Source organism: Otolemur garnettii, unplaced genomic scaffold (genome assembly GCF_000181295.1).
Source record: "Otolemur garnettii isolate 467f Iridium unplaced genomic scaffold, OtoGar3 scaffold00010, whole genome shotgun sequence".
In the NCBI taxonomy this organism is placed as follows: Eukaryota; Metazoa; Chordata; class Mammalia; order Primates; family Galagidae; genus Otolemur; species Otolemur garnettii.
In genome coordinates, this window is record NW_003852405.1 from 25,956,719 (window position 1) to 25,981,141 (window position 24,423).

Genomic DNA, 24,423 nt, shown 5'->3' on the forward strand with positions numbered 1-24,423 from the left:
GATGTTCTCCCATGCTCTCACCAGGAGTTTTTCAATGAAGCACTAACCTTCTCCTAGTTGACTCCAAGAGGAAACCTTCAGGTAGGTTTAATGCAAAAGATTAAGACTGCATTAAGATTAAGGCTGAAATGTTCTGCTACCAATTAGCCCTCTAGTATTTCTGTAAGCCTTGAATTTTTGATGCGATCAATGACACCGGTGGAGCCATCTTCTGTGGAGTGGTTATTAAAGATATAAAAATCAATACAAAGATGATACTTGGAAATCTATATCACAAGATAATGAATCACCATGAGAGTCGGCGGAGAAGAGTGATAGCAAACCAAACAGAAGGTTTGTGCATCACCAAGTATTTCGGGCTGGGAGAATTCAAGCTACATTTTGCATGAGACAGAAATCTTTAGGCTACACTTACGATACATTTGCATGACAAGGTTTTAATAAGATTAAGACGCAAGTTCAACTAAGACTCCCAGAGCATTAAAAAAACAGAGAGAGAGAGAGAGAGAAAAAAAAGGAACAGTGAGGATTGAGATGTTCAAGTTTGAGTCAATAATGCCACGATTTAACTTTAACTAATGACAAAATAGCATCGAAACTTTCTCTGTCAGTAATCCTCATTCAATTTCTTTTAAATGAAACATTATTTGCCTGCACCTAGAGTCCCTAAGTACTGATTGCTATTGGAGCTGTGTATTGAAGCTTCACAGAATAGTCCAAATTTAATTTGAACTGGGGATTGATTTCGTTTTCTTCAAAGGAAGTTTTTTTTTTCCCTTCCAAAATTGAGCTGGCACATGACTTGGCAAGTTCATTTTGGTTTTCTCCTTGACGCAACGAGAAGTGACATGAGAACATTTACGGGTTTTGTCCTGAAGGGACACCACAACGTTGCTAATGATGCCACAGATGACTGGGAACTACTTTTTGGCTTCAGATACACAGATTCTTTATGATATCTAATCATTGGCTGCCAGGAAGGGCAAAAATAAGCCAGCCTGCTGCAGTCACAAATCCACTAACCCGCTGTATGTTTAAAAGATACAGAGTTTTATGCCTGAGATTTCCCAATTTACAGCTACGTAAATAAAGTTTTATAGACAGGGATTAAGAGAGGGTGTGTTTTTGTGTATGTTGGGTGGTGCAAAAGTCATAAATGTTTCTATTTCTTTTTTCTCTAGGCACATATATAAGTCCCCCAGTGGAACTCTTAAGTGGCTATTATGATGGGGGTGGTGCCCATAATCACTGTCTATTAAATCCTTCACAGCAAAGTCTGGCTCTTCATTAATCTGTAAACTTATTTACCCAGAGATGTCTCTGGGTTTTTTTTTTTTTTGGAGTTCTTTCATCTCCTTCTCACATGGGTGCCAATTTCCAGAAAAATGAAACAAGGATTAGTTTACGCTAATGCATATTAAGTTTGGTTTAATCTGTATTTTCCTTGCATGTTTCAAAGGTTGATTTCATCAGCTGTGAGTTGTTACAGACTCAGGGCGGAATTCCCGCAGATTTTTTTTTCCCAATGTATCATATAACAATAAGAGAGCTAGACACACCTTGGGTGTAGTTTTAACAAGTCTTTGCCGGTTTGACTTAATTTGTTTTCCTCCCCCCTGCTCCGCCCCTTCCCCCCACCAACACCCCCACCCCAGACCCGCAAAGCCAATGAAACATTCAGGAGCATAAAACGGGGGAATTAGTTTAGACTTCAATAAAACACAGACCTCTTACTGGCAATACCTGCTTGAAGCAAACTGTCTACACTACAGTTTAGAACATCACGGTGCCCTGATTGTCCCGACACCTCCTGCTTGCCCTCTTGAACCCCATTGCCTGGGGGGCTTGAGTACGCAGGGCTGCTGGGTTCCCAGGCTCAACCTCCATGGTGTTCATGCTTAGGCTCCTTTATTTTCGTTGTAAGATCTATACTACAGAGGCATGAGGGCACTTTCCATTAGTTCTAGCATCTGAGTTCAGCTCGGATAGTCTCTGAGGTCTCTTTTAGGAAGTGTGAAAAAGCAGCCATAAGGTGGAGGAAATGCTGTTTTCATAGGCAGGAGATTCACCCATAGCATTTAAAGACACATGTTTTTGTAGCATGAAAGGGAATTTGCCTGTCATTGAAATTCTGAAGGTTTTTAGCCCTTCTGAGTAGCCCCGCTTGCTTTTGGGTGAGCCGTGATGACTTGAAGGATATTTTTTCATTCATTTACAAATAGCTAATGATGACATTATGTTCCGGGTGCTGAGGATACACTTTGTTATCAGGGGAATTGAGGAAAAGGTGTTCATTAAGACGGGGTACAGCTGTGTGCTCTATGAGCGTCACATTTTAATTGCTTTGGAAGGAAAAAATGTGTGTCTTTAAAAGTTTGGTTAGCAAATAAATTGGACAAATGTCTAAACTTGGGTGGAATAGTCAAACACTGTTTTTAATAGGTGGAAGAAGTGAGATTCTGGACGGCGCCTGTGGTTCAAGGAGTAGGGCACAGGCCCCATATACCAGAGGTGGTGGATTCAAACCCAGCCCTGGCCAATAAAAAAAAAAAAAGAAGTGAGATTCATAGCAATTGTCTAATAAGAGGAAAGGCCTTCCTAGTGGGCTAGACGATAAAAACTTGAATCCAGAAAATGGGTAGGTACCTTATAAAGAAACCGAAGTTTTTAGACAATATGTGTTCACCAGATAAAAACTAATGATGTTTTGATAAAATGAGCTGGGTGGGAGTAGAGGGTCAGGCTAGATACCTAGAAAGTGAAAGCAAAACAAGAAAATCTAATCTTCCATACGGACAACATGGGCGTACACAGAAGGGAAAGGACTCACCGGAGGCATTTACAGCTTTACCCGAGCACACAGTAGCTTTTTATACTTAGATTTAGTTAAGAAATCGAGAAGACAGATGCATTATTTTGTCATGCTATGTCTTATTTTATGATATTATTTCCCTAGCTTTTATGAAATAAAACAAAATGGTTTTAATTCACAGAAAATTAACAGATCATGGAGGCAATGGAAGAATTACTCAGGAGTTGCCTATGAGAACACGCAGGATTCATGTACTTGTAAACTAGTCCAGAAATGTGGACATTCCTCGGCGTCTACGCACTAATGCTGCACCAGGCCTCTTAATAGTGAAACCTCCTACTGGTTACTTGGCTCTTATGAATTTAGGGAATTGGGTGAAACCAGATGGCTCAGTTTTAGGGGAAAGAAAGCAGAATGAAAAAAATATATATATATTATCTAAAGAAAGGCAGGAAGAGTTTAAGTTAAAACAAAACCAAATGTATTAAAATAAGAACTGGAAAGAAATACAATAAAATATTAATAATGCTTTGCTTTTCTCTAAGTATTAGCATAAACGATGGCTTTTAATTTTTATTTTTTTCCTTGTGGTTTTTTTTATATCTAAAAATTTTCTAGCATTTCTACTGTAACTGGGAAAAAATAGATTAATGAAAAGTACAATCTAACTGTCGATAAACTACTCTATATAAAATGAATACATGGTAGCACTGGTAACGTTTTGGGTTATAGAGGAAAGGTAATTTCCATAGAAGGAATGCAGTGTTTTATATCTAATTTATTGAGGGAGGCTTTGGGCACATTCAGAACTTCAGATCCTGGGGGCTGAGTACAACGGACATTTGAAAGACAAGAGGAAGGGAAGACAGGATGACCGAGACCCTTCATGAGCACGGGATTAGGAACATAAAGAATGTGAAGACAAAGTGAATAACAAATGAGAAGCGATTAGGAAGTACCCTGGCCTTGAATCTGAAGGCCATAAGCAGGATTCTGTATTTTGGAGGTAAAAATTAAGAAACTCCATTGGGAAATAAGTTTATGGAAGGAGCAAAATCAACTTAGAGTCAAATTAGTTGGATTGATTTTTACTTTGGGGAGGGGAGACTAAGTATGAGCATTGGTCTGTTTTATTAACATTATGGCTTTCATTTTACTTCCAAGAAAAAGCACATGAGGCTTTTACTCTGCACCCTTCACTGGCTCACTCAAATAGTCATTGATTTTTTTTTTTCTGAATTTGTAGTCCATCTGCTTGCAAAACATTCATTGACGTCATGGGACTAAATAATAAGTATTGGTTGATGTTAATGTACATACGTGCAATAAAACTGTCAGCTCAGTTGTCTTCCTGGTACCTGAGCATATAACACAGGTATCATCAGACACAGGTGGGAAAGGCAGAGCCCATAATGGAAAGAGGACGGCCTTGGGCCTTGGAGAGATGTGGGTTCAAATCCTGACTTCTGTCATCTGCTACTTGTCAAATTGGATCACATTGAATCTCTGAGTCCCATTTCTTCATCTTCAAAGTTGGGACAGTATCTTTTTTTCTAATGTAAATGTTGTGAGAATTGGATGCGATAGGTATAAACTAAAGCTTATAACAGGGCAGCAAGCACACCCCAAACCCTCAATAATGGTAAGTATGTTTTTTGTCATTGGCAGGCTTGGTTTATTTTCATAACACAATGCAACTTAAAATTTCGAGACTGACAGCAAATTTTACATTTCTTTCTGTGAGGCAAGTTTTGCATTATTAATATGAGAATGATGTCATTTTTTTTTTTCTTAGATGGCAGGGGGTTAGTTTACAGAAATGGACTTCTCTTCTACACTCTCAAAACCCTCTCTGTTCACTGGCTTTTTCAACCTGTTCACTTTGGGCTTGGTCAGAAACCAAAACAGAGCAGCTCAATGGACCAATAGGCAGAGCTAAGGAGACTGAGTCCTTAGGGAGAAAACGCCTATGCCTGATAAACCCTGGTCCTCTGGGTGTCTGTTTCAGAGAAATACAAGACCAACATCTATGTCTTCAAGACAGTAGCTCAGCTTGGTAGCCCTTGTTCTGTCTGATGGGACTGAATTCTTTGCATTCGGCCTGGTGTATTCCCTATTGAAGCATGAGGGGAATGGCTTAGACTCTGGCTCAGCAAGGCATTTTGCGGAGATGCCTACAGACTTTCACTGGATGTAGAGAGAGAGAGGCATGCTTGCTGGAATTTACCCAGCTTTACAGAGAATTACATAGCCCTTTCAATGAACTCTTTGTGTTTAGTGATCAGATACCTCATCACATGGACCCTGGGCAATGTAAATTCATAGTATCATTGGCTATTTAGTCCCTCAGAGCACAACATATTGAAGCTTTATACATTATTAAAACCCCATCTTAGGTCCTATGTCTTCCATGAGGACTCCAGTGAAACTCGTAATTTATTCTACTGAAATGAGCATGCATGGATACTTTTTCTGGTGTTCATATTTGTTTTGTACGTGTTGATTTTACTTCTATAAATAAATTGCAAAGAGCTGGTCCCACACTTCACACTGTTTTTATGCTACTTTGTTGTAGAACAATTTTGGGCGTATTACTATATATAGATCCCCTAATAAAATTAGTAGAAATCAGTAACATTTAAGAAGGCTTCACATATATAGTGGGTGAGACCAAAAAGTAAATTCAGTTTGCCATTTGTGTGTGTATATTTGTGTGATTTTAAATTTTCCAGTGAATATGAGGGGTGTTCATTTTAAACTAGCATTTTTAGTCTTCAGTTGATGATCAGTGTAGAAAGAGGCCCAGGCATGGGCATAAGGAAGGATAGATAGCAGAATTTGGTAGATTTGGTGTATGCTGCACTCAGCTAAACATTTTTGTTGCTTGAAAGTTTTCTTTTCCTTAAAATTAGCCTCTCTCCATTTCTTCAAATGGTATATCAAAAAATTTAGTTGGCTAGACGCTAATTATTCAAGATCACTCAGAAAGTTCAAGTGCAGAGCTGGAGTCCAAAGTGCAACCCCTGCCACATATTTTTAACAATGGTACTTTCCTAAAATGCTAGTTTCAAGGAATGGGCATCATCCAATCACTGCTTCTCACATAATCTTAACAATTGTAGTTTACTGACAGCATGGAGACCTCAGAATAACTATGCTGGAATATTTTAACATATCGGGAATTTCTGAAGTATTACATTAATGCATTGTCCTAACATCTAAATCACCTCTTCCATAGTAATCATTATTTTCCTGGCTTTTCATACATTGTATATATTTTTAAGATATGATATATTTACTGGATATTTTAAAAATAGAAAAATTAAAGAAATTTTACATAGGAATCATGATAGGGAATGTTATCTCTTATTTGCATGAAAAAGTTTAACTCCCAGTAAGTAGCCTACAATTAATATCTATTCTATAGAAGAAATCACCATTATTTTTGCTTTGCCAACTTTTGACCCTATAAATGATTTGAACAGTAAATATCCCTGTCAAAAAATGTCATAGAAATATTTTAATAATATGGTTAATTAAAAAAGATTCTACCTTCTGTTTAGTTCTTCTTGTTCTAATTAATAGTTTTTAAGAGGATTGATGGACAGCTTTTTTAAACCTTATAATACCATTTTCTACATTTGGGTTATTAAAATAAAAATATAGATTTAATAAATGATAGCATTTATAACAAATACTGAAATTAAATATCTTTTATGCTAAAATACGAATTTCACGTTTTTTTTTTATTATCTCGGAAATAGGACAGTGGCCTATCATTCCATAAATGTAAATTGGACAGTGACCGATCGCATTTTGGGGATGCGAGAACTAGGCCAGAGAGTTGGGGGGTTTGGATCCAGATTTTTCAGGGTTTTCTAAACCTTACCCGTGGTGGGGGGTGGGGGGCGGGGGGCGTAGAACTGATAATCTGTGTTTGCTAATGGAGGAGCGGAGAATCTGACCACTCGTTCCTCGCACACCCTGTGTTACGCTTCTTAGCAGAGCAGGATGAATGTGGGTAGAAACGTGGACGATTGGCGAGTTTACTGGAGAGGTAAAATCTTTAGCCACACACAGGCTTATTAAGCCCTAATGGCGATCATAATCATCCGCTTGTGATTTGGGAAGAGTTGTGCCTCCATCCCCTGAAAGGCTTTTTGTTTCGTCGGGTCCTTTTTATTCTGCTTCCTGAAACTCTATGCCAGTTGATGTTTGCACGTTTCTGAAATGGCAACAAGGCTTCCGATGGATTCTCCCACCGCGCTGCCCCCCGAGCACCGGGCTGGCAGGCCCCCACTTTCAGGTCGCTTTACAACGTCACACCACCCAGGGCTCGCCAGGAACCCATTCAAAGGGCAATAGGATGCCAATTATTTTCCTTCCTGGCATTTACATGAAGGTATAATATATCTCCTTTAGGAGAGAGGCTGCTGAAAGGGAACTGAGAATTTGGTTCCCTTAATAATTCCCAGGCTCCCAAATTTATAGGCTGAGAGAATTGAGAGAGTGGAACAAACAAAGAGAGGAGGTAGGAAATAGAGCCCTGGTCAATCAGAATGGTGGTTAGTGCTTCCCGGGTACCAGGCAGCGTTCTAAGTGCTTTACCTATGCTACCTGTTTATATGATGACACATGTCTTGGAAGTGGGTCTGATTATTTCTTTCACATCGTAGATGAGAAATCTGAAGCCTATGGTTACATGGCTGGTAAGTGATAGGACCACAATGTGACTTTAGGCTCTAAAGTCCAGACTTTTAATCATTTTGCTGTGGGTGGAATCAAAGATTCTGTATGATTCTTCATAGAGAATTGATAGCTGCTAGGCATATACAACTGCTTAATAATAACCAGGAAAACAAATGATGGTGATTCAGAGAAACAGAAACAGGAGGCCGTCCCCTTCTAGTCCCTTAATCCCACACTTCCTCATCTCACATCAGCCGCGGCAGAGGTGGCCTCAGTGGGACATTCTGTGCCTCTGCTGCTCCCACAAAGGATGCACATCATTTCTAATGTCCTTTACACAAATAGCAACTCTACTTGTGCTCTACTTGCCCATGTGATTCATAACGTCCAGGCGTGAGCTTCCTAAGATCACAAGAATACTTTCATAAGAAACCCAGGGAGACAGCCAGCCTTCAGCACATACAGCAGGTAACTCCTGAAGAGAGGAAATTCACACATGTGGTTTCTTCTTCCCCTTTCTCTCCCCAGCATCATGACTCTACCCTGCACTAAAAGATCACCCAACATCATAACTTAGAAAACCACCAACAGACACGACACAACACCCTTAGAGGAAGCCTGAATCATACCATCATCGAATTCATTACATCTTATTTTGAAATGAATCATTTACCTTGGGGTTCTATGTAGGCTCCATACTCTTCAGAACTGGTCGTGAGGTTTAAAGTTCGTGGTCTGTGACCTAGAAGACAAACAAATCCCCAGTTCAAGTTCAGCACCACCAGGGATCAAAAGGGTGGATGGCAAGTCAGCATCTGTGTTAAATGTTGCTGTATACCAGATTCAAATCATCAAGGTATTTGCCAATTTGGAGGTACAGGGAGGCTAGAATTTAGGTGAGATGAAATATCAGGGAGCGTTTGTGCCCCTGTGCTTTCAGGAGCAGCTGAGACCAAAAAAAAAAAAGTGAAAGGGTCTAAACTGATTCCTGGAACTGAACAATGTAACTGAACCCAAGGGGGAGGAGCAGGCAGTCACCCACCTGGGGAGATGGGTTAATAAAAAGATCAATTGCACTCTTATCTTGTTAGTCATTAGACAACCCACTGGTGCCACCTGCTTACTTTAAATGTAGAAGTATAAGCCAACTGCTGGAAAGCTGCCGCCATCGCTTCAGAACCCCCCTTCCCTCTGCTCTCCTGATAGAAGGGAAAGGGCCAAACTCTGACCCTTAGGAGCTGAGCATCTGTTCCTCCAGCAAACAGAAATGTGAGGGCAAGTCAGAAAGCAAGTCTTTACGGGAGGGAAAGGAGAATGCATATACCTAATGTGAGGAGTTTCAGGGAGTTAATATCAGTAGGAACTCAAGAAACATTTTAACTATGAAAACAATGAAATGATTCAGGGGATTTTCTGTCTCTGTAAGTCGTTGTAGCCCTTGGCTTTGAAGTGGTCATGTATTAAAAACACACAGGCGATGCAAACTTCTGGCCTAGTCATTTTAATAGTCTTTGTGAACCACTGACTCCTCAGTTGTCAATTTTTCTTTCCCAAAGCATAAGAGTTACCTGTCTCGCTTTAATATCAGTTGCCAATGATTAAAGCTTCAAAAGACACGTTATATATTTTCTAAAGCAAAGCAGGCACCTGCTTACTACTGGTAGAAAAGGAAGAAACTCTCTGTATCGGTAACAGAATCTTTCTCGACAGCAGGTATTGGTTACTTCTATCAGCCTCTGCAAACTTCAGCTACAAATGGGCCTCCTGACTTTTTCTTGTCCTCTGACACTGCACTTATCCTGGCATCAGATGGATGCCGGATAGGTGGGCTCAGATCATCACACATTTGTAGCAGAGAAAGAGTCCTTTCTCCTTTCATAAAATAAATATGCTTAATTTACCTCATTTATTTTTATGGCATACATATTTATTATTTATTGATTATTACTATTTGAGCGGTATTTGTTTGGCTACCAAGGAATATCTTTCTGCTTTGAGCATTCCTATTCCAGTCCAAAACACTTCACAAGCAGTAAAATGAGTCACTCTCAAACTTGCAATGGGAAATTGAACACTGTCTCTGGCCCCAAACAGAATTAAGGTAAATCGAGATCCCTGAGCAAGCAATGACCACTTCTTAAAAAGTATTTCTGAGCAGATTTTTTTAAACTACAGAATGCCATAACGGGCTAATATAAACATTTATACATTTTTAGACATTCAACTAGTTATTTGTTATTTCTTGAATTTAAAGGGATTGTAAAGAATATGGATCTCTTACATTTGGTTATCTGTTTAAATTACTAGTGAGATAGGAAGAGAGGAAGATATTGGAGACCAGAAGTTTTTAGCTTTGCCACACACAGTAAGTTTGACATGAATTAAAACAGGGTGACAAAGTATATTGTAAGTGCAAAGGGTAGTCTCTGCTGTCCTTCAGATGGCTGAGGGAGGCTGAAAAACCTTTCTTCCACAGTGTAACCTTGCGGTGACAGTTTCCTGAGGGCTCACGGATGGGACCTTGCTCTTGGCAAAAGAGCATCAGAATGACAGTCCTTGGATGCAACCCAAGGCACGTCTGTCTACTAGCGAATTTTGTTCCCAGCGCCATGTTTATGAGTGAGGGTCCCTCATAGCTGCAGAGTTTCTATGACAAGTAGTAACAAAGGGAGATTTCCCAGATAGACTATGTCCAGGCTTCCCTGGGTGCATTAAGTACATTTATAGATAGGGATAAAATCACAGGCTATGGTTGAAACTGCTAAAGGACGAAAAGAGCACTAACGTTGTTTTCTTGCCAATTTCTTTATTTCCTGGTCAGGTAATAGAAGTAAGATTAACATTTCAAACAAATGATGGGCATTTGATTATGCAATTTTGTGAAAGAGGGATATTTTCTTCTGTAATAAGAAAGCTCATCTTTTGGAAGGAATTAACATTGGCTGTCTAACAGTGCCACTTTTATGAGGACAAAAGTAATTGAGTAATTGTTGATATTTGTAGTAATGGGTGTAGTTCTTAAACTGGTCGGCAGACTTCTATCTTTTAAAATACCCACATAGACCATTTTATTTGAAAAAGCGGTATTCGAGGAATTTTCAATATTTTCTTGAGAGTTTAGGCACATGGAATAAGGTTCAATGAACGCCATTTAGATCATTTCAGTGTTAACAGAAATGGGATTAATTCTATTGATTGATTATATTAATTCTTATTTGTGCCATTTACAAACAAGCACACCTACCAACTTTGTGATTGAAACTAATGAGGGTGGAGTTAACCAAATGTATGTTAGATGTGCAAAATTAATTATTTTTGCTAAAGTTTAAGAATGCCTTATTTTTCAGAATGGGGCTTGCTAATTTCCTTTGAATACAACCATTATTACAGTTGTTGAATAAAAACTATTTAGAAGAGAGTTGTTCTATGTGTAATTTCCTCAAATTTTGAAATCATTGTCTCTGGAAATAGTTCCATGTTCAAAACAATAGTGTTTTAATGAACAAGTCAGATGTTTGAGTAACCCTTTCTGTTCATGCAGTGGTGAGGTCAGTGTCAGTACAAGGTCAGAACTTTTAAGACCTGTCAAGTAACAGTATCCTTTAAGCTGAATTCACGGGGGAAAAAAATCTGTGAGATTCAGAACAAAGCAAGTTCCAAATACTATGAGAGCAATGCTTTAATCTTGAAAATGCACATTAAAAGTATAATAATATGTATACAGTGAAAAAAAGAGTATGTCACTCAATTTTTTAAAAAGCTCAAGAATTAAAATAATGTTAGTTTAGAGAAGAAGTATAACCAGGGGCAAACACACAGCAAGTTTGACATGAATTACAACAGGGTAACATGGGTGGTGCCTGTGGCTCAAGGAGTGGGGCCAGAACCCCACATACGGGAGGTGGTGGGTTCAAACCTGACCCTGGTCAAAAACTGCAAATAAGTAAATAGATAAAAATAAAGAAAATAAAACAGGGTAACAAAGTATCTAGAATATAGGTGCAGTGAAATGAGTTTAAGGGAAACAGAGGAAAACTCTGGAATCACTTTATGTTGTCTTTTATATCTAAAAACAGAAAGCTTTAATTTAAAAGTTTTGAGGAAATGCTATAGCCTTAATATTTTTACTTAAATATTTACATTTTATTTAACTCTCTTCCCTGGTGAGTGTCTTCGCACCTGGGCTATGTTGGCCAACTCCTAACTTACTACACCTTCCATTACAGGAGCAGGTGTAATTGATAAGGAAAGGTGAATTCATCTGCTTTCTCTATTGACTTGTGTAATTACAGCCCAAGGAAGTTTTTGAAATCACAACTAATACCATCATGCCCCCAATTAAAACCAAACTTCTAGAATATTCTGACCAGAATGGAGTTTTCCTAGAAATAAGTCTAGGCTTTTACTTGGGGCCTTTATTTCAGGATGGGGGGGACATTAGACATTGGTCAATCAATGGGGAATGTTCATGATGTTGGAACAGGCAGTGAATTAAGTAGAAATTCAATTTAGATAGATGAAGTGCATGTCCTATAGAGCAGAACAAGGACAGAAAATGGATTTACTCAATAATTAACCCAACAAATAATTTTACCAATATTTAAAATTTAGTAGTGCCACTTTTAATAACACACCATATTTAATAATATACCATGTGAGTGCAATGATAATGATATTTAATAACATTACAAAATTTAATAATTTTAGTACCATTAGGTGCTGAGGATACAGAGGTGAAGTAGTTGGTCAAAGTCTCTCACGTCAAGGAGAGAAGACATGAATAAAACATCACATAAAACAGAAAGAGAGAAAGGTGTGTCACGAGCGTCTGACTCTAGAAGAATGCTTCTTGTCATGTTGAAGTTGAGTCTACAGCTGTGAAGACGGGATAGTTGGCTATTGTTACAATTCAGACAAGAAAGAGATTAATGAGAACCTAGACTATGGTAGCAGTGGGAATTACAAGGAAGAGAAAGATGCAAGAGGTATTTCAGAGGCAATCAATAGGAACTGGCACCTTGAAGACAGGCCGTAAAGGGAGAAGGGGGGACAGAGATAAATTCAGAACTCGCAGCCTCGCTAAGGAAATTGCGATGCTATTAACAGGAATACGGTCATCCAATGAAGGACCTAGTCTGACCGGGTAATGAAGGCAAGTAAGTGTGGTATGTTGCCTCCCATGTGTCAAGAGGTCTCTGGGAGATAGCAGGAAGTAGCCAGCACTGCAGGATTATAAATTAGGGGAGAAACTACAGCGAGGGAGTTTGGTGCCCTTCCAAGGGATCAGACAGGTAAAAGCTGCGGGATTGTCTAAAATAGGCAAGGCAGGGAGCCTGAGAGTCCCCGCAGAGTGGGGATTCTAGGAAGTGGCTTAGTGAGAGGGAAGCCCAACAAGAAGAGGCAGCCCTGGCGTCAACAGTTAAATACTGATCCCTATGAGACCAGCGCTTCTCTAAGCACTTTACAGAGAATAATTTACTTAATTTTCACAACGACTCCTAGGAAATAGATTTTGGTCTTACCTCTACTTCATACTTTGAGAAACGGAGGAGTGGGCCAGGCGTGGTGGCTCTGGCCTGGAATCCCAGCACTCTGGGAGGCCCAGGAAGGGGTGGAGCCCTGGAGGTCAGGTGTGTGAGATGAGCCTGAACAAGCGTGAGACCCTGTCTCTACTAAAACAGAAAAACTAGCTGGCGTTGTGGAGGGCACCTGTAGTCCCAGCTACTCAGGAGGTTGGGGCAGGAGAATCACTTGAGCCCAGGAGTTTGAGATTGACGTAAACTATGATGCTGCACAGCTGTGGGCAATGGCATGAGACTCTGCCTTAAAAAAAAAAAGAAAGGAAGGAAGGAAGGAAATAGAGGGAGAGAGAAGTTGCTGAGGCCACCCAACCCCGATATGGTAGAGGCAGGATTCAGATCTAGAGGGCTCAGCCTCAGAGTCCCGCCCTTAACAATTACACTGCAGTAGTGCCTGTTGGGTAGAATGAGTGACTTTGAAAGACGAATGTGTTCTTAGTAAAACAGCAGCCCTACAGATTAAATTTAAGTGGTTAGGTTAGCACAGTGAATATCCAGGGGCACAGGGCTAAACAGCGGTGAGGAACACAGGTGAAAGGGAGGGTTTTAACATTCAGCAAATAACTGCATGAAAAAAACGTGTGTTACACTTCTGACCAGAGCTAAGTCTTCTGGGGGAGTTTATAATGGGGGTTCCTAACCTACTACATGGGATTAGGGGTCTCTATCAGGAAAGTCGACACTGAGAAAGTGACATTTAAATAAGACCTAAATTATGGATAGGAGTTAGCAGGACCTGAGGAAAATGCCCTCTAGACCCAAGGCCCTTAGGCAGAAAAAAGTGTGGGGATTGAAGGAGTTTAAAGAAATCTGGGGCAATGATAAGGGAATGAGGTGGGGGGACCTCTGAGGATTTTGGACTTTATCCTTAGAGTAATAGAAAGATATTGAAATGCATTAAGTAGGAGAGTGACAAATTAAGCCTCAGAGACTTTATTAAACTGTCCAATTTCATACGGCTACTAATTGAGCCTAAAGGAAACCCACATCATTCCTGCTTCACAAAGCTGTGTGACTCTCCAGGGCCGGGCTGCAAAATGCTTAACAGTCACCTCTCTGGGAGCCGAGCCCTGACAGGTAGCATGACACTATCCTGAAATGGGTGGTGTACTTATCATATTTAGTATTATTTACTAATAGGCACCACATTAGCTACTCAAATGAAGTCACAGAACGTGGAGCGGGGTAGAGATAATCCACACAGCGGTATTATATGATTTTTCTTCTTTTTTTTTAATTGTTGGGGGTTCATTGAGGGTACACAGAACCAGGTTACATTGATTGCTTTTGTTAGATAAGGACCCTCTTATTTTTGTGTCCCTCCCCCCAAAGGTGTACAACACTCCTTGACCCCCCTTACCCCCTCCCTCCTTCCCTTTCTCAGCTCTCCCACCCCCTACCCCCCTCTGTGTCTTTAATTGTCCTCATATCAGAACTGAGTAGATAGGATTAACACTTCTCCATTGTTGTGATGCTTTACTAAGAATAATGTGTTCCACATCCATCCAGGTTAATACAAAGGATGTAAAGTCTCCATCTTTTTTAGTGGCTGAATAGTATTCCATGGTGTACATATACTACAGCTTGTTAATCCATTCCTGGGTCGGTGGGCATTTAGGCTATTTCCACATTTTGGTGATTGTAAATTAAGCTGCAATAAACAGTCTAGTGCATGTGTCCCTGTGGTAAAGGGTTTTTTTTTTTCCTCCTGGGTAGATGCCCAGTAATGGGATTGCAGGATCAAATGGGAGGTCTAGCTTGAGTTCTTTGAGGGGTCTCCATACTGCCTTTCAAAAAGGTTTTATTAGTTTGCAGTCCCACCAGCAGTGTAAAAGTGTTCCCTTCTCTCCACATCCACGCCAGCATCTGCAGTTTTGAGACTTTGTGATGTGGGCCATTCTCACTGCTGATATGATTTTTCTAACATTTAGATACAACAGATAAAAATACCCCAAGGAACACAGGAAATAATACAGTGTACCACAGTAATTAGGGGATGATGAGCTTCATATATTTATTATCTTTGTATTTATGCACTTTCATTTTTAATAGTGGCTCTCTGAGGAAACAAACAGCTCGCCAAACTTCTGAACATTTAATACGAGGATCTCCTGAGCGGGTGTGAGCTGGACCCAGCCCTCCACTGCTAGTGTGTCAAAGAGCCCTTTGGGGGTGTATATTTTGTTTTACTGTTTTGGTTTTGGGAGACGGTTCCTGTAACCTTAGGTAAAATCTCACTCCTGTCTTTCTACACATCTCATTGTGTTGATCATGGAGCCTATTCAGTGAGAAGAATGCACTTATTTTTCCCCAAATAGGCTGAAAGGAGAGAAAAGGAGAGCTCCCCCCTGGCCAGCTCTGCCGCGGGCTCCGTGGGGACAAATGGGACTAGCAGCAAACGCTGCTTTCAGTCAAGAGAGCAAGTTTCTGGTTTCAAATACAAGTTTATAACTTGAATCAAAACTAAATTTATATTCTCTATACACATTATCATTCAGTTCCATTATTGTCGTGCAACCTCCTCTTTAGGAAAACCATTGGACCCTAAAATAAAATGTTCAGAAACATGCAAATGAAAACAGCTTCAGCTCCCAGACTTTGGCAGCGTTAACTTGAGTGTGCTGTGGCCTCAGAAGGGACAATCATAATATTTTTCTGGCTGTCTTGTCTTGATTTATAATTTGAATCTCCATAAATGATAATAGAGAGGGCAATTATCAAAGAAATGGACAGGGCAATTATCATTAAATTGAAAACACATCACACATCCCAAAGAATGAATGACTGAGCTAAAAACAGATTTTGTGGATCTTGCAACTGTTCCAAAAGAACTTAATGGAAGCAACTTCATCTCCCCACCTCCTCCAATTAACCAGATGACTTTGGATGTATTTTCCTTTTTCTTCCCTCATGTGATAACATGGGGACTGTTGATCTAATCTGCCTGAATACTGACATTATTTAGGATATGTAAATTTATGAGACTAAGCCAGTTGCTGTTTGCCTAGTGTGTAAAAAAGCTTTCCAGCTTTCCATTTTTTTTTTTTTTTTGTGAAAACAATAGAGAAAAATTAGTTCTCGTGTTTGTACATTTGAGATTCCAGGAGACTGTAGATATCCGTCTGATCTGTTCTTACTCCTTGCAATGAATCTTTTAATGTGAGGCTATCACAGTGTTTTTCTGTTTCATGAGGTTAAATAATAAACTAGGCACTGAAATTCCCCTAAAAGACTTTTATCTTGGCTGGAGAAATCGAGTAAATGATAATCCAGACTATAGGCATTCGTTATCATTACCACGAATATGAAAGAAACAGGTAAATGTTTATGAACACATTTGCTTGAGAATTCTTACCATCTGGATTTACTGTTTTAAGGAGTGGAATTATAGACCTTCTCTGGAAGGGAGGGGTGGGTGTGGAAGAAGAAAAACTCCAGGATTACTTTTGTTAGCATTTCTTATAAGAAAAATAGCCATGGCATGAATGGCAAATGACGCGCTGGCTAAAGAGTCAATGGCCTCTACAGTTTGAGCCAATCAGATCGTAATAGAAGTTTCCCCTTTTCATAGAAGTGAAGTTCACAGCCAAGACTGAACTCTGGCACACTGGCCTAACATACGGATCTTGAAACTAGAAACAGAAGGGTGGAAATGCTCAGATAAATTTATTTTATCTGGGTTTCTGCTTTCCCTATACCGGTTCATGTCACCTGCCTCATCAGATTGGGCTTGTTTACTTGGGAACAAAGAACCACAGGTGATCACACGTGTTGGCTTGTGGCTATACACTCCCTTACAGAGCCTGGACATCCCATGATAATAATGGACACAAAGCAAGAAAAAATGCTTCGGAAGAAAACTAATATTTACGGATCATGTTTTATTGATTAGGTACACTAAATATGTTAGTGTTGCCCCCTATCTAGGATCAAACACATTAACAAGTCCTACATTTGTAAGTCCCCTCAAAACAAATCAATTAAATTTTATTACATTTTACTGTGATTGCTTCTCCAAGTACAGTCTCCTTTTCCTTGGTGGACTGAGCCGGGTCTGCTAGGTACCTGCTCTGGTGTTTTGCTGATTGGATAACTGAACATACATTGCACTGTCTACCTGCCAGGAATATCCAACATTAATTCTGAATATTTTCCTTTTGGCGATGTGGAACTATTCATCACCTGTTTGTCCAGTTTCCATCTTTCCCAGGTTCCAGACAAAATTTCTGCTCAATGCACCCACTATGAATTTATGTAAATATGTGTCTACCTATAAATTAGCCATCTTGAATTAAATACAGATTTTTTTCCCTCAATGTTTAAAAGCATAAATATATTTATTAATTCATCTTGGCCAACATATTTATTTTGTATTACCAAGCACTGTAAAAATCGAGTAGTGGTTTCCCTTTAAACATTTCTCCAGTTCCAAGCACTGTGATTTGTTGAACTCTCAACAATCACTGTCTGGTTGATTAAGTAATTTACATTTGGACATCCTCACCAAGGGGCCTGGGGCTCGGGAATTTCCCCTTGAATTCTAGGAAGTTGTTCTTTGGACATGATGTTTACTTCCTTTGATGTCACAATTTCTCTTGATAAATGCAAACATTTATTTTTAACATGGTTGTTAGAACATTCAATATTCAGTTTCAATTCTTGTGTCACATACTGGTGAAGTAGGAAGGTCAGCTCATGGGTCAATATACTCAAAGACTGAACGCTGAGTTAGTAAACAGTGAACTTAACATTTTAATATTTATTAATGTGTTTGGAAACATAAGAGGAGTTTTTGAAAAATAGAAACTGAAAAGCTGTCTAATATAAAGTATAAGTAAAATAAAATTCATGTCAATAGAATTTCCTTATTATTAACATTTTTGGAGATTGGCACATTTTTATTAGTTACATCCAGTAGTTTCATTGAAACCCTTTGTGGCATTTCATTCTCACAGGAATCCCAGGAGGTATGCTTTGTTGTCTGATTTCAGAGATTTTACAACTCAGAGAAGTTGAAAACTTTTCAAGTCACACAGCAATTTGTCAGATTCTGAGGCCAGTGGTGAGAACATGCAATTTTCTAACTGTGCAGGTTTTGGAGTCAAAGTGGGTTTGGTCACCTATTTTGTGCTTTCTTGGACAGTTTCTCTTTATAACTGCTCTATATGAAGGATGATATTCATCCTAATTTCACTACATTTAATTACATCACATTTATCTCCCTGCTCAAAACCCTCCCTCACTGCCACTGTCTAACAACACACATCCAACAAGTTTGTCTCCTTCAGCTCTTTATTCCCTCATTCAGCTACTCTTGTAGAACCTGGAACAGAATTAAGTTCCTATGGTTCTGAAGTTTTTGTCTGGGTAGGAGAGAGAGAGCCAATAAACACATCCACACAGACACGTAAAGTAAGGTCAGATATTAACAAATGCAATGAAGAAAGATTATCTAGGGTAAGGACCCAGAGCAGTGGTTCTCAACCTTCCTAATGTGGCAACCCTTTAATACAGTTCCTGTAGGTCAGGACCCACAGGTTGAGAACCGCTGACTTAGAAAATAATAACCTTTACTAAAGACATTACATATATAGTACATTAGAAAGACTATTTCTCACAAAACTCTGCATGATTCATATTACATTTGTGGCAGATTGAGGATGGCAGCAAATTCTTTGTTACTCCTCTATAAGATGTGGAGACTAATTCCTCCCCTTTTGAATTCTGGGCTGGACTTAAGGACTTTCTTGATGTACAGTGGAACGGAAGAGACAGTCTACTAGGTCCTGGTCTAAGCTTTAAGTTGACTGGCACGAGTACCTTGTTCTCTGAGAGACCTGAGCTACCTTTCTATGAGGTCGAGCTAAGGCTTCTACACTGTGAGAAAGCCCAGTCCCAGGCCAGTCCCAGGCCAGTTCCTGCCTACAGCCAGCAGGTGAAGGGACCATGTGGGTGGCCGCCCACTCAAGCATCCTGCTGGGCCAGATTGACCAGCTCTAAGAGAGAACCACCCAAGAGAGCCCAGCCATTCCACAGAAAAGTAAGAGACAATAATAAGTGTTTATTTTAGGACACTGAATTTTGGGGTGTTTTTGAAACCACCCTTACAAATTGATGAAGGGGTACAAGGTGAGAACTAGAGTAAGGCCCCAGAGCTCTGTGAAGAAACAGGCTTAGCTGCAAATGATAATCATCCCCACTGTCCTCTTGATTGCTCATAGTCACTGCCCCTCGTTCACTTCCAGCTGATGGCTGTAAAGATTCTTAACTTTCTCCACCCGGCTGGTAGTTGTAGCTAGTCTCCCCTTTTCTCCATAGATAACATCTCCTTTTGGAACCCTAAAGGCACTTTCTAAGATCCCTTCTAGGCCCGGCATTCCAGCGGATTAGCTGACCAGCCCACACCAGGGCCCCGACCCAGAAACTGACTCAACTGGAATTGTGACCCCAGGGGCTTAACCCAAACAAGAAGATGATTTCTGCACCCCTTTAATTCTGCCCCCAACCTAGCCAATGAGCAAACCTCATTACCCAGTCCCTTGCCTATCAAACTATCCTTAAAAACCCATCTCTTCAAGTCTCAGGGAGGCGGGTTTGAGCAATTTCTCCCCGTCTCTGCTGTAAACCCTGCTGTCTGTCTCTGGGTATTGGCTTCCTTTTGGCCTGATGAACCTGGTTGATGGCAACCTTCCCTTTTCAGATGTGAAAAACAAAGGAAAAAGGGATTGGTTAAATAATTTCCTTGCCAAGTGGTAGCATCTGAATTCAAACCCAGGCAGGCTGGCTTCCCAGCCATCATTTTAAATTCTACCCCACAGGGCCTAGAGTGAGATCAGCATTTCCCAGCTGTGCGCCCCTCTCTCCACCCACTAAACTTGGTAGGTGCGACCTACAGCGCTAGGTAGGGGCTGACTAGTGCGCATGCGCATTTGATTTGCTCCATTGAATCATAGCGGTTAACGCTCAGGCCACATTTCCATTGCAATACGTCGCCCCGCCAGGGGTGCGTGCACAGAGGGACCTTGTGGTGTCCTTGGCCCAGAAGTATTATGTTGTCTATGACCTTTTGTGGATTGGAATCTTAAGAAAAATAAAAAGGACATGGAGGAGATTGACCTGTACTAATCTATAATCCTTTCATTGTGTTATAAAATTATGAGAATTATTCAAGTGAAATAGGACGTCACACGGCATTTTGATTAAATAAAAGGGAAGGAGCACAAAGGAACTTTCTTAAACGAAGGGCGAATAATTGTCACAAAATCAAAATTTCTTGGCGTGCAAATAAATACGTTCCATCCCTTGCCTAATACACAGAATGTATATTCGGATGGGAAGGGAGGGAGCGGATGTCTGTAGCATGATAGCCTTAACCAGCAAGTTCTCAGGCCAGATGTCCCTTCCTTGGCAAGGAAGGACATACAATCACGAGTTACCAAGCCAGCCCCGGGGACAGACTTACAGACACTATTCTGATTAGCTCTTCCAGGCTGAATACTCTGTCTACACAATAGGACAGCGTATCATAGCTCAGAGGAAAGAAGTTCAGAGATGCCGCATGTTTCCCCCTCAAGCCTTCCCGGGGAAACTCCTGGTACTCTTGAACCCTTCCTGTCAGACTATTATACAATCCAGTGCTTTTTCCAAGCAGGAAATGCGATGTTCCAAAGACAACTTGACCTCCTATTGGAAAATGTTCTGGGGAAGGGGGGGAGGTGGTGCCCAGAGGGAGGGGGAGGCAAAAGAAGCATGGCGTAAGTAGGCTTAATTCACAGACCCAATCACAAATACAAACAAGTTAATTTTGTTAAGAACGCGCGATAATGTTTCACTCAAGGCAAAAGTCCCAATCATGGATTCTCCTCTGGAGCGCTCCTTAGGCATCCTTGAGTCTTTAAAAGTTCAAGTGCTGCATACAAAAATCAACATAATTACGGAAAACAGTCCTTAAACAAGAATATCCTGTTTTGTTTCCTGCCTACTCACTGGGGTGGCTCATCTCGGTCCTTGACTACATCCAACTTCAAGAAGCAAACATCCAGACAGCTTGCTGTCATGGCGTGACACACAGCGCCCGGCAGTGGGGCCGTGGGCCCCGCTGGGTAAGCCGACAATCGACCTATTGTTTACTTTCCAGTCAGAAAAGCCAGGCTGCTTCTCTTCACTGTGTATGGTCTCCATAATCCTAACAGTCATGTTCACTCAGCGGTGAGCCCCAATATATGGTTCCCGTAGGACTTTCAAATACACGAGACAGATTAGCATCTCTGCGGCCTGATGCACTCTGTGACAGATTCAACAGCAATCAACATTTTAAAGTGTGGTCAGTACTAAATGATTTGTTGAAGAACAGACTGTGTTCCTGAGGCCGAAAAAAAGAAATGAGTACTAACTTTGGGGTAGTACAGACACGGGGCCCGAGGGATAATGCGACACCCCCGAACCTCTCGGCCTGCTGGCATTTCATTCTGTTTAAAGGGAGGGGGGGAAAGCCCAATTGTGTGCTGATGAATTAGAAAACTTCATGAACATTCAAGAAATACACATGCCACTACAAATTAACCATTAGCGGGGCAAGGTATTCATCCTCCCTGTCAGATGCTGTGGGAAGTATGCCTTATTAGCATCGGAGCCCAAAGAAGTCATCTATCAGGCCACATTCGCTTATCCGACAAAAAAGAACAGGCAATCTCGGTTCTGGAAAAATAAATAGTGTTGTTCTCCCTGTCCCCATCTCGGTCCCCAAATTGAAAATCACCAAATGAAAGTCTATTTCCCCCCGGCTTCCAGTTTGTCTCTGTTTACAATGGAATGCGGTTTTGCATTTTAAATCAGTTCCATCGTAACCCTGAAAGTGATCGCAGGGCTGCTGATTCTCTCTGTCTCCAGTTGCCACCCCTCCTCCACCTCTCCACTTTGAATTTGAATGGGACCAGCAGATTCTCTAGGGGCCACAACGTGGCCCTTCCCAAGCAGCCTCTGCTTCTTCCAGCTGGTTTCCGGGCCTGTTTCATGGGGATTTGCGGTGAGTGGCAGTTCTGGAATCAGTTTTCAGTCTGTCAGGTTGTGGTGAGGCTTAGTGGGGTTTCTTTGTTAGACTGGCCACTAGTAGTCGATTCCCTTGAAAATATCTGGTTTTCTCTTTTTTCCCTTAAAGTGGGGGGGGGGGGGAATAGCAGCTCCCAACTCCCCATCCTACCCCTTAAACACAAACACAAAACAAACACAGCTATCCCTTGGAAATCTTAGGGGTAAGGCCGAGAAGAGAGAGGGCCCCAGATGTTCTCAACATCCCAATTTAATTTTGATTTCGGACTATAAAAGATCTTGGGAGGGCCCCATTTCCCGTACCTGTGCTGCTGACACACTGTTTTATTAAAGCATCAGGGATAAATTTTACTACCGCTTTGTCATGTTAAAACAAAATAAAGTCGCACATATAAAATGGGAAGTTTGGGAGCACAGTGTTTCTTTTTCATTCCAAACAAACCTGGGAAGTAAGAGGTAAGTACCCAGTTTAGTAAAACACAACAAACAAAGACCTGGGAGTGGGTTAAAACGGAGTTTTCCGCGGACGCAGAGGGAGAATTGGCCCTTTCTACACACGTCTGAAGCCAGCGCTTAACAGAGTTTTGTGTTTCATGAATCAGTTCAGGGAAAAAATAAAGGAGAGAGAGAGAGAGAGAAAACAACGTAAGGCTGCCAACATTTTATATTGCCAAGTTAGGCTATTAAAAAAGAACCCAACACGTAAGGCTAAAATCTTACATCATTTCTTAAAAGAAAGGACGTGTTAACATCAGTAGGGGTTGGGGGGAGGAGGAAGCCATAATCTCAGAGTACAAGACGGGCTTTTCAAGAAAGAGGAGTTGGCAACTTGCACACCAACAGGCCACAAAGGCCTTCAGAAGCTGCTTGTTCCTGAAGCTCGCCAAGCTCCTTCCCACCTTGCTGCCTTCGCCAGCCAGCCCGGTCTCTAACTGGAAATGCATCCCCTGGGACCTGGACAGAACTTCCGCTCCATTCTAAGCACAGGGCTTCTCCAGCCACAGGGTCGAAATCCCCTGTCCCCAGCCCCTGCCCTCACAAACCCTCAACTTTTGCATTTTCATTTCTTTGCTTTCTCTTCCCTCGCTGTATTTTTCCTTCAAGTGCTTGTTAACTACCTGGCTGCCAGCTATCCATTTGCTGGTGATCTTGTCTTCCCATCACTATATAAAGCCTGGGAAATCAGGGGCTTCTCATGCGTCCTTCATCTCTTTTCCTCTGTTACCTGAACTGCTGCCTGGCCGGTGTTAGTAGCTCAGTGCAGGCTCAGTCCATGTATCTACGCGTATAATATCACAGTCCTCATTTTGCTTATTTTATTGTGAACAAAGAAAAAAAATGTCCACAGATCCTGCATTGTTTGGTACATGGAAACCATTGTTTTAAGAAAGAGACCGAGGAGGCCCTGGGTAATTGGCTAGTGCATTCCTTACAGCTGCCAATTTCACGTGGGGGAGAGTCATGTTTCCTGGGACAGGCAACCAGCCGATAGTGGGGTGAAATCATGCCTGGCTGATTTAAGGATAAGAAATATTCTCAAAACAGAGTTAGTCTTTTTCAGAATATAAAAAGATTCACCCTCTTCCTCCCTCCCCAAATTACCTAATTATGTAGATTAAGCCTTGCTTCTTAGCCTCTGGGGCTCTTTACACGTTTTGAGTTGTGTGTGTGATTTTTCTTCCAGGAGAGAATGTTCACCTGGGCTCTTACAGTGTAAGTATCCCTTGGATATTTGACTAAAAGAAGGTAACATTAGCCTCCAGGTGACAGCACAACAGAACTATTCTCTCTCATAATTATTTGCTAGGAAGTGGCAGAACCGGGAAGTCAGGTTCACAGCCAAGGATCACCACCAAACAGAGTGGGTCACTGTAAAAAAAACCCACTTCTGAAATGTGTGCGCAGTGGAGAGTTTGTCAATATAGACAGTAGAGAGTTTATCAGTATAGACAGTCTGTCAATATAGACAGTAGCTTTCAAAGTATATGTTTCCAATTTTTTATGTCATTTGGGGTCCTGGATAGGTGGTTCTGATTTTTTTCCTGAAAAAGTACTACTTTGAAGTATCAGGGCTCAGAACATTGTTGGGGTTCAGAAAAACAATGCTCCACAACACGGTGCTCTGACATGCCGGGTGCTTTGAACTAAAGCAGCAGCCTCAGAGCCCGGGTTTCTCAGGCCTCCTCCCACTCCCTGGCTCTGGTCCCTCTGCCCTTCCAGAGCACACGCAGTTTCCACAGTCTGAAGTTGTGACCAAGGGAAGACCCCCCAGAAGGAATGCAATTGTCTTGGGCC

At 41.0% G+C, this 24,423-nt stretch overlaps 1 long non-coding RNA gene across 1 annotated transcript in view; it reads right to left on the reverse strand.

The window, feature by feature from the left end:
• The window catches only part of LOC100942038, a 271,582-nt gene that overhangs the window by 124,148 nt on the left and 123,011 nt on the right, over positions 1-24,423 (reverse strand). Inside the window, exon 2 of the long non-coding RNA XR_153060.1 lies at positions 8,175-8,243. This is a non-coding gene — a long non-coding RNA (uncharacterized LOC100942038). The remainder of the gene's footprint in view (positions 1-8,174; positions 8,244-24,423) is intronic.